Source organism: Callithrix jacchus, chromosome 13 (assembly GCF_049354715.1).
Source record: "Callithrix jacchus isolate 240 chromosome 13, calJac240_pri, whole genome shotgun sequence".
In the NCBI taxonomy this organism is placed as follows: domain Eukaryota; kingdom Metazoa; phylum Chordata; class Mammalia; order Primates; family Cebidae; genus Callithrix; species Callithrix jacchus.
In genome coordinates, this window is record NC_133514.1 from 5,528,365 (window position 1) to 5,537,349 (window position 8,985).

The 8,985-nt window shown below is 38.8% G+C and overlaps 1 non-coding gene across 1 annotated transcript; it reads right to left on the reverse strand.

Annotated features, from left to right (window-relative positions):
* Positions 1-8,446: 8,446 nt before the first annotated feature.
* LOC118147106 (U1 spliceosomal RNA) lies at positions 8,447-8,610 on the reverse strand. The gene has a single exon (XR_004733269.3). It is a non-coding gene; the product is annotated as a U1 spliceosomal RNA (small nuclear RNA).
* Between the last annotated feature and the right edge of the window lie 375 nt (positions 8,611-8,985).

Below are 8,985 nucleotides of genomic sequence, written 5' to 3' on the forward strand. Positions count from 1 at the left end.
CTTGGCCTCCCAAAGTGCTGGGATTACAGGTGTGAGCCACTGCACCTGGCCTGGACTTACCTTTTCCAAAAATGCAATAATTTAGGCAAAAGAGCCCAAGGACAAAGACTCTTCCCTTGTTGCCCTCGGGACATTCTTTTGAAGGGCTTTGCTCAGTCACTGAGTTGGGGGTTTATGAAGTTATGCAGACAAGCAAAATGTGCTCCTGTGGCTTCTTCATGGCAGAGGCCAACCCCGTGGCTGAACAGAGGCAGGCATTTGCTTTTTCTCACACATTAAAGCCACTGTCTTCAAGAAACTTTTCCTAATTCTTTTGGACATTGTTCTGTTTTCACCTGGCTAAATTAGAAACTATGAATTGCTTTTTGCCAGACTATTTATTGTATATTTATAATATGAACCATTACATAAATACATATTTAACATGTGTGTGTATAGTGGGTGTGAAATAGAATAATGATATTAAAATATCCATGAAACCAGAAACCAGATCACAAAATGCAGCATTATCAATGCCCTTAGGTCCCCAGTGAGCACCAGATCCTATGTCTGTGCTATTGATTCTTTAAAATGGTGTTTATTCTTTTCACATATATATGGGCCATGACTCTCCAAGTGCTCTGTAAATGCTTAGAGGTTGTAAAGTTCTTTGTTACCCCCGTGTGCCTAATGAATAATGATCACTCAAAAAACACTTGTTTTGAGTAACCCACTTACTGGGTTTATACAGCTTCCGCCAGGATTATTTGGTTTATTCTCACCCAGAATTTCAGTTCACACTGGTGACTTTCTTTCCCATTTTATGTTAATGATTTCTTCCCAAGGGGCACCACTGGACATCTTGGCTCTAGAAAAACAAACACAGCAACTTTCCATTCTTGTATTGAAAAATCTATAACAGCTTCCAATCTGTCTTGTGATAGAAATGAGATTCTCAGCTGTGTCCCCAGAAGTTCTCCTCCATTCGTGAGGACTCTCCTTTCCTGACCTCATCACCTCCCAAAGCCCAGCCTCCTAATACCCACATTTTGGTGTTAGGATTTCAACAAGTATCCTCTGAAGGCTCCAAAGTGCAGACCTGTGTGCCCTGCCATGGTGGCACTCCTTGTCCCTGGCCCCTCGCCCGTGCTCACAGGCTCAGAGACCACACCCCTCCCGGCCTGGCCCTCCTGGCCCTTCTCCACTGCCCGTCTCACCCCGCTTTCCAGGCAGGTCCTGAGCTCCGTGGGTAGTACAGAACCTGCCACTCCAGCTGCTGCTCTTTTTCTCTTCTTTTCTGCACACAGGACTTACAATCATGTGACTTTCTAACATCTACAAAATGTACCAAAGTATTTGTTATTGTCTGTCTCCCCCGCAAAATGAATTTTCCTGTTTTACTTATGTCTCTGTTCCCAGATCTGGAAAAGCACCTGGCATGTACTGGCACAAAACAAATAGTTTTTAATTCACTGGATAAAACACAAAATGCTTAAGGAGGCTGTGAAGAGCTGGAGCAAGTCGTTAAACTGAATATGGCAACCAGCACCAGCTCACACGAGCTACTTTATGTCATAAAGTAAAATAAAATTAACATAATTAATGAAATCTTAAAACGGAAGTCTAATAATTATACTAATTTGGTCCATAAAGTAGTCATAAATACTATGTTTTTTTTTGCCATGATCATACTCTATAAGTAATGATTTCCTATTTGTGCTGATTTTTTTGCTTTAACCAGAGATAGAAAGTGTTTGATGTCAATTTCAAATACCTTTAGGCTGTTAATTCCTGGGTTATCTAATTCCATGTCACTGAAGGCATAGGAGCAAGATAAGATTGACTGCGCTGCATGAAGTTTACAAATAGATACTGGGATTGCCTAGGAAAAAAGGGACACTTATGGAGGAACAGGGGCACCACCTGTGGGGTTTTCCTCACAGGTAAGCACAGAGCTTTGGGGGGAAAGGAGATGGGCTGTGCAGTAGCTAAGAGTTGGGTAGTTGTGTGGGATTACCCTTCTCAGGGTTTGACAGCTTACAGATATTCTTCCAAATAAAATGGTCTTTTTAAAAGTGGGGCAAAAAAGGAGATCCTACAAACACCCATTTATACTCTCAAACAAAATAATTCAACTGGGAATTATGCTGCTTACCAAAAGTCCCACTGAGTTCTCTTCATGTTATTTTCTTTCTCTTTCTTTCTTTCCTTCTTTTTCTGTCTTCCTTCCTTCCTTCCTTCCTTCCTTCCTTCCTTCCTTCCTTCCTTCCTTCCTTCCTTCTTTCCTTCCTTCCTTTCTCTCCCTCTCTCTCCCTCTCTCTCTCTCTCTCTCTCTCTCTCTCTCTCTCTCTCTCTCTCTCTCTCTTTCTTCTTTCTTTTTTTTTGAGATGAAGTTTCCCTCTTGTTGCCCAGGCTGGAGTACAATGGCACAATCTCCTGAAATGAGTGAAATGCAGACGGCATGACTGTTGACATTATTTTTGAGAAGGTGACGCACCTGCTACCTATTCACAGGAGTCCTAGCACCAGGTCCCTGTGGCCATCACACTGTGAGGAAGCCAGGCTGAGTGTAAAGGCAGGAAGGTGGTCACTGCATCCCTCCAGCCCACATGCCAGCCACAGGTATGCACCAGCCTGTGGATGAGGTCAGCTCCAACCTTGGCGTCTTCCCGCTGCAAACCCTAGACATTGTGGGCAGAAACAAGCAACTCCGCCTTGCCCTTTTGAAATTCCTGACTCCCAGGATCTCTGGCATAATTACATATTTTCTGTTTCATGCCACTGATTTTGGGGAGGTGTGTTACACAGAACGAATACCCAGAACACGTAACTCAAGCTGAATTAGGAAAAGCAAATCCATTAGCTGCCATAACTCGTCTATGACAGATTTTAACTCTGATGCGCTCTATCCCTAACCAAGCTCTTGAATTTCCCTCCCCATTTGGTCCTCTGCAGGGTTAACTATTTTATTGAGTAATTTCCACTCAGACCAGATCCTGGCTATCAGCCACGACAAGTCATCCTCTTCTGTGACCACCAGAACATCTGATTCATTACCAATGGCTTTCCATTTTATCCTCTAAATTTCTAATGCATTTTCTTCTCTCCATTTTCACAACTTAATCAGCAAACTATTAAGCACATCTGAATCTGCATAACCCTGGGACTTGGTTTCCAGCTCACTCTTGCTCTGCTCTATGTGAGCCAATTCTCTTTACAAAATGAAAATATTATGTTACTTTCCCTTTTATCCTTCGTTCACTGTGACTGATCACAAAATTAATACTGAAAGGTTTAAGACGTCCTTCATCCCCTCCCTAGTCTCCTCCAGGTCTGCTACTCGGCCTCTCTTTGCACTCTTTATGCAACCTTTCCTGGTTTCTTGAAGGAGCAAAGCTCCTTCCCGTCTCAGAACCATGAGCATGCTGTTTCCTGGAGAATGTCTTGGATTACTCTCCCACCTCCTTTCCTTTAATGTACTTTTGTCCTAGTTAGATAGAACTAATCCTTCAAGTCTCAGCTTCTCTCACTAGCTTTGATATGACTCCCCTGAAACCATTTCATTGAGTTTAAATGAGAACAAAGTAATATTTTATTCATGGAAGGAAACATTCAATGAAACATGATAAATATACCTTCTTTGACAAAAGAAGACTTTTCTTATGAAAAAGCAAATGTGTGTTGACATGTACAATGAATGCATAAAGAAACGTAGTCACTTTGAAGTCAATGAGATAATAAGCAGCAATGATTTTGATTGAGAAAGTGTGCCTGGCGTGAATACTTAATATCCCAGGTGGACTGGATCCCTTTTCCTTGCATCAAACAAGGGCTGCTGCTGGAAGTCACTGAGAAGAGACTTCCAAAGTTGGGGAATAAATGTGCTAATTTCCCACATGCTTTAAATGAAGATGCTGTGCCTTGTGGAGACTGTCCCCCTGCTCTCTGAGTTTCCACACAGGCACCTTGCTCTTCACAGACAACCAACGCATTTCAGATACAAGGAATGGAAGCCAAACAGCTCCAGCAATGCATAAAGAGTTCCTTGGAGATAATTGGTGGCAGAGCGAGGAGAGAGAACCAGTGCTCTTGTCTGACAACCTCTGTCCTATCATACCAGACACTTAACTTCAGATTCCATGAGCATTAGTGTGCAAAATGACCTTCTATGTATACTACCCCACGCTGACATTTTCAGATACATTGTGTCATTTAATTATCACCAAAATATGGGAAATAGGTAGCATGAATTTATGTGTCACGGAAGGTCTAGAGTAATTAAGTAAATATTTACCAAATTCCTCCTACATCTTAGAGGAAGTACAGGAGATACAACAGTAAACGTGATTGCTCCAGTGAGTTTCAAATTTTCAAACAAGAGCAATTAAACTATCCATTAAATTAAGTGCATGAAGTGCTTCGATACATGAATCTTCAGTAGAAATTGTTGAAGATGGCTCAGTAGCCTTCTGATATAAATTTCTATATTAAAGAAAATGCAAAAGTAGTTATAGCCTTATTTAATATATATATTTTTTTCCGAGGTGGGGTCTCACTCTGTTGCCCAGTCTGAAGTGCCATGGTGTGATCTCAGCTCACTACAGTCACCCCTGTCTCAAACCACTGGGCCCGTGCTGTCTTTCCACCTGAGACCCCAAACTTTTGGGATTACAGGTATGAGCTGCTGCACCTGGCCTTGCTTTTTATTTATTAATGCTATTATTTGTTGTTATGTGTAGTAATCACTAATCCCATCTGTGTTATATCTTGAAATTTTTTCAAAAATTAAGTCAACGTTTTTCTCTTAAATCATAGTAATTAGCCATAAAGTTGTTCAATTATGTTACATAATTGATCTCAGTAAATGTAGCAAAACTTCCGTAGCTATATAAGAATATCTTTTACATTTCAGATATCTACTCAAATAAAATTCTGTAAGCAAGATTTTGAAAAGTATATTCCCTTTAGTTTTCAATTTCTGTTTATTCTTTTTGTAAATTTTCTTGACTAAAGAAAGGGTATTTTTGCTATTTTTAACATCACATAGTTTTATACATTAAGTAATTTTTGAATCCACTATTCAAGAAAAAGCCAAAAACATATGGGAATATATTTGAATTCTTCAATTCAAATACTGGGTTTTTAACTGTGTGATTTTTTTTTCTCTAGAAAAAGTAATCCTTGCCTGATACTCTAACAACATATTCTAAGATAAATCCTACTTTACAACAACCATACTTGCTAAGCAAAACATTTACATGTTGGTTTTCTATGATGCTTTATGAGTAAGTAATAACTAAGTTAGGGAAAAAAATAAAGATTTGAAATCTGAAGGTAACAGGATAAAACAAACCAATTTCATTTCAAAAGTCCAAGGATTTCTATATTTTGCTTTGCGGCAGACACAGTTCGGAGCATTTCTTAACCTCACGCAAACAGAACAGACAATTGAAACCACCAAATGTATCATGCGCTGAAGCAATGCGATTTAACAATATCATGTATCTCAAACAGGTGTTATGGTCACTAATCTTTAAAAGTGTACTTATTTTATTTTCCGCTTATGACCTGTGGTAGACAATCGAAAATGAAAAATCACGATCAGTGAACATATTCTAGTGATTCCTCCTGCTATCAGAATTTGCCCACACCAAGTGAGTAGACTGACTATAGAGAATTTTTTCCTTCTCTTTGACCTTTACAAACAAAGCCTTAAAATTATGTAGAACCAAATGTAACAAGCACAAGAATGACTTTCACACGCATTAACCAAAATTTTAATTGTGAAGGGCAAGAGAGGGCTTTTAAAGTTGTTACTTTGTCTCTTATTAGTCTATGTAGCCTTAGGGATATAATTCATCTTTCACGGGCATCAGTTTCTTTAGCATGGGACTGGTCAGTAGGGTGGCTAGTTTCCCACTAGCATGGGAATCATAGTATCTTTTTATCATAACTCACAAGTTCCTATGAATAACAAATTAGATAAAATTTGAAAACATTTTCTAAAAATTTACATTCTCTGTAAATAATATTTATTCTCTCTCTCGCTCTCTCTCTCGGGATCTCTCTCTCTCTCTCTCTCTCTCTCTCTCTCCCTCTGTCACCCAGCCTGGAGTGCCGTGGCACAATCACGGCTCTCTGCACCCTTCACCTCCTGGGTTCAAATGATCCTCTTGCCTCAGCCTCCTGAGAAGCTGGGACTACAGGTGAAAATCACCACACGCAGCCCATTTTTGTATTTTTTTTTGTAGAGATGGGGTTTCACCATGTTGCCCAGGCTTGTCTCAGACTCCTGGGCTCAAATAACTCTCCTGCCTCGACTTCCCAAAGTGCTAGGATTACAGGCATGAGCCACCCTACTGACCAATAATTATTGTTATAGACTATTTTTTTAGACTGGAAAGTTGAGAGGTTTTATTTATAGTAATAAAATATAGAAAAATATACTTATAGACAATATCAAATGAAGTCACTATAAATCCAGGAAGTAGAAGACCTTTGTAAAAATAACCAAGTGCCGCAGGAGAGAAAATTTGAGACGTGAAAAGACAACATAAATCTCAACTAGAAGAAAGGTAAAGCCTTTGATTTCAACCAAAAAATATAAAGGCCAAAGATTGCTTTGTTGAAGCTCAATATTTGAAAAGAATGTAAAGCTGTGAAAAACTCTCCAGATGACACATGGTTACTTTACAGAAATGACATTCTTGTCTACTCATCAGCACCATACATAAAACAAGAGGCAGTGTGGTTTCCTCTTTTCCTCTTTGCTGACAAGGCAGGAAGAGTTCTGTTATAAACCGCTACCATTGACAGTAATACAGTGAAAAAAATATATACCACATGACTTATTTTCAAATTTACAAGAGCCACAATAAGTTTATAAATTTGGGAGATGATCATACAGACTTCCAAATGCCTGGTGTTTTAATTTTGTCCCATTTTAATTTTGTCACCTCTCAACTTTCAAAACTCAATGACATAATTTATGAATTCTTTGAAGCGGTAAGAAAAAAGTTGATTAAGTTTTACATACCATCCTCAACTATGTGAAAAAATAGGACCCAGCATCGTTTGACATCTTCTTGAATGTTTAATGAAAAGTAAGTTTGTTTTTATAAGACAGAAAACATTTCACTTTCAAAATGAAAATTCATGATTTAGACAGACTGAAATGAGGGAATCATGTCATGAATATTTATTGTAGCATTAATATTTGCAAAAACTATTCATAAAGCAGAAAATGGTTATTCTAAATTCGAGTGATGGATTAGGATATAAAATATACAGTAAAATTTACAACTTCAAATTCACAGAATTTTTTCTGAGTCACAGAAGCTGAACATGTATATATAACTGAATTTGCCAAGCTTATTCCTCAGAAGTATGTAAGGTTTACCTACAGCCAACTAAACCCACACAGAGCTTTCTTTCCTTTTACCCTAAACTCAAGTCAAATACAGTATATTGGATTGCTTATCAATTAGGGGTGTTTGCCCATTATAACAGTATCACAGTGTTGATAACTTTGGTCAAAATGTTTTGCAGAAACGAGCAAACAAAAACAAATCCCACACATGTATTTTAAGTTGAATCTGTTTCGACATGGACTGGTCTCACATTGAGTAGAAAGATTTAATTGAAGTAGAAGGGAGCAGCAATTTAATTACATGTATTCTCCCTACAGGAGTAGGTGAGAAGACTTATGTCAGAACGATGTAATCCTATAGGGAAAGTTCCTGTAATTCTTCACGCATTTTAAGTTTTACCTAACTGGACAAAAGAGCGTTATGGGATCTGTTGGGTGAAAACCTATTAAATGTGTGGCTATAGTTTAGGCTAGGACATCCTATTTGATCTATTCTTGCATGTAAATTTCAACTGAGGAAAATCAAAGCAAATAATGATTAGCAAAGAGGCTTCGGTATCGAGTTTTAGCACCATGGTAAGTAATCCTGAAAAAAAAAATTCTCAAGGATGAAAACTTGTTAGAGTTAACTCTCAAGTTGATTGATCTATGTAAGGTGGGGTACACAACAAACGCTAAGACAACAAATCGCTTGCACGTGTGTCAGTGTCCGTGCCTGTGTGTGAGCTCCCATAAAAACAGATTATTAGATTAATATATTTCCTGGCATTTTTCATTATTTCCATAAACTGCAATAAAATATAACATTTCTACAAAACATACACGTACCATGTTCACTAGCTTGTTTGAAGTGCCAGACAGTGTGAAGGTTCACATAATCACCAAAAAGAACAAGGCATTTTGCAACAAAACCCACATTCCATTCCCTCTCCATATGCCCCCTCCTTCCTTTCTCAGGATAATCACTCTCCTAAGATCATAGATTGTTTTTCTAAGATGATAGATTGATTTTGCCTGCTTTTGTATTTCACAGGATGTCATCACAGAATAAGTAGGCACTCCTTTTGCCTCGGGATTCTTTTTTTTTTTTTTTTTTTCCAGGGGAAAGTGCGAATGCAGTCCCCTACTACCACAAATTAGGTATTGGAGTTTCCCACATTTGGGGAAATTGCAGGGGTCAGCACATCCAGAGGGCAATCAATTAGCCTCGCCCTAGGAAAACCATCTTCACGATCATGGTACCCCTCCTGCCAAGGAGGTATCCTTGGGATGCTTTCACTTGGTGTTGGGTCGATGAGGTCACCCTGTACCGTCAGGGGCAGAGCGTCATCCTGTTGATGAATGAATGAGTTGTTATGAATTCAACCTGCTGTGATGAATGACTCAGAATTTGCATATCCATTCCGCCATTGAGGAACAGTTTGGTGGTTTTCAGATTTTGTGTATTATGAGTAACACTGCTAGGAACCTTGTATCACACATCTTTTTGTGGGTGGGTGTGCACATTTCTCTTGTATATATGTGCTTAGGAGCCCTCCTGTTGAATAATAGGACACAGTTAACATTTAAGCTTTAGTGAAGATAGACAAAGTTAATGTCCACTGTATTCCACTATCTTCATTTTCCCAAGGACAGTG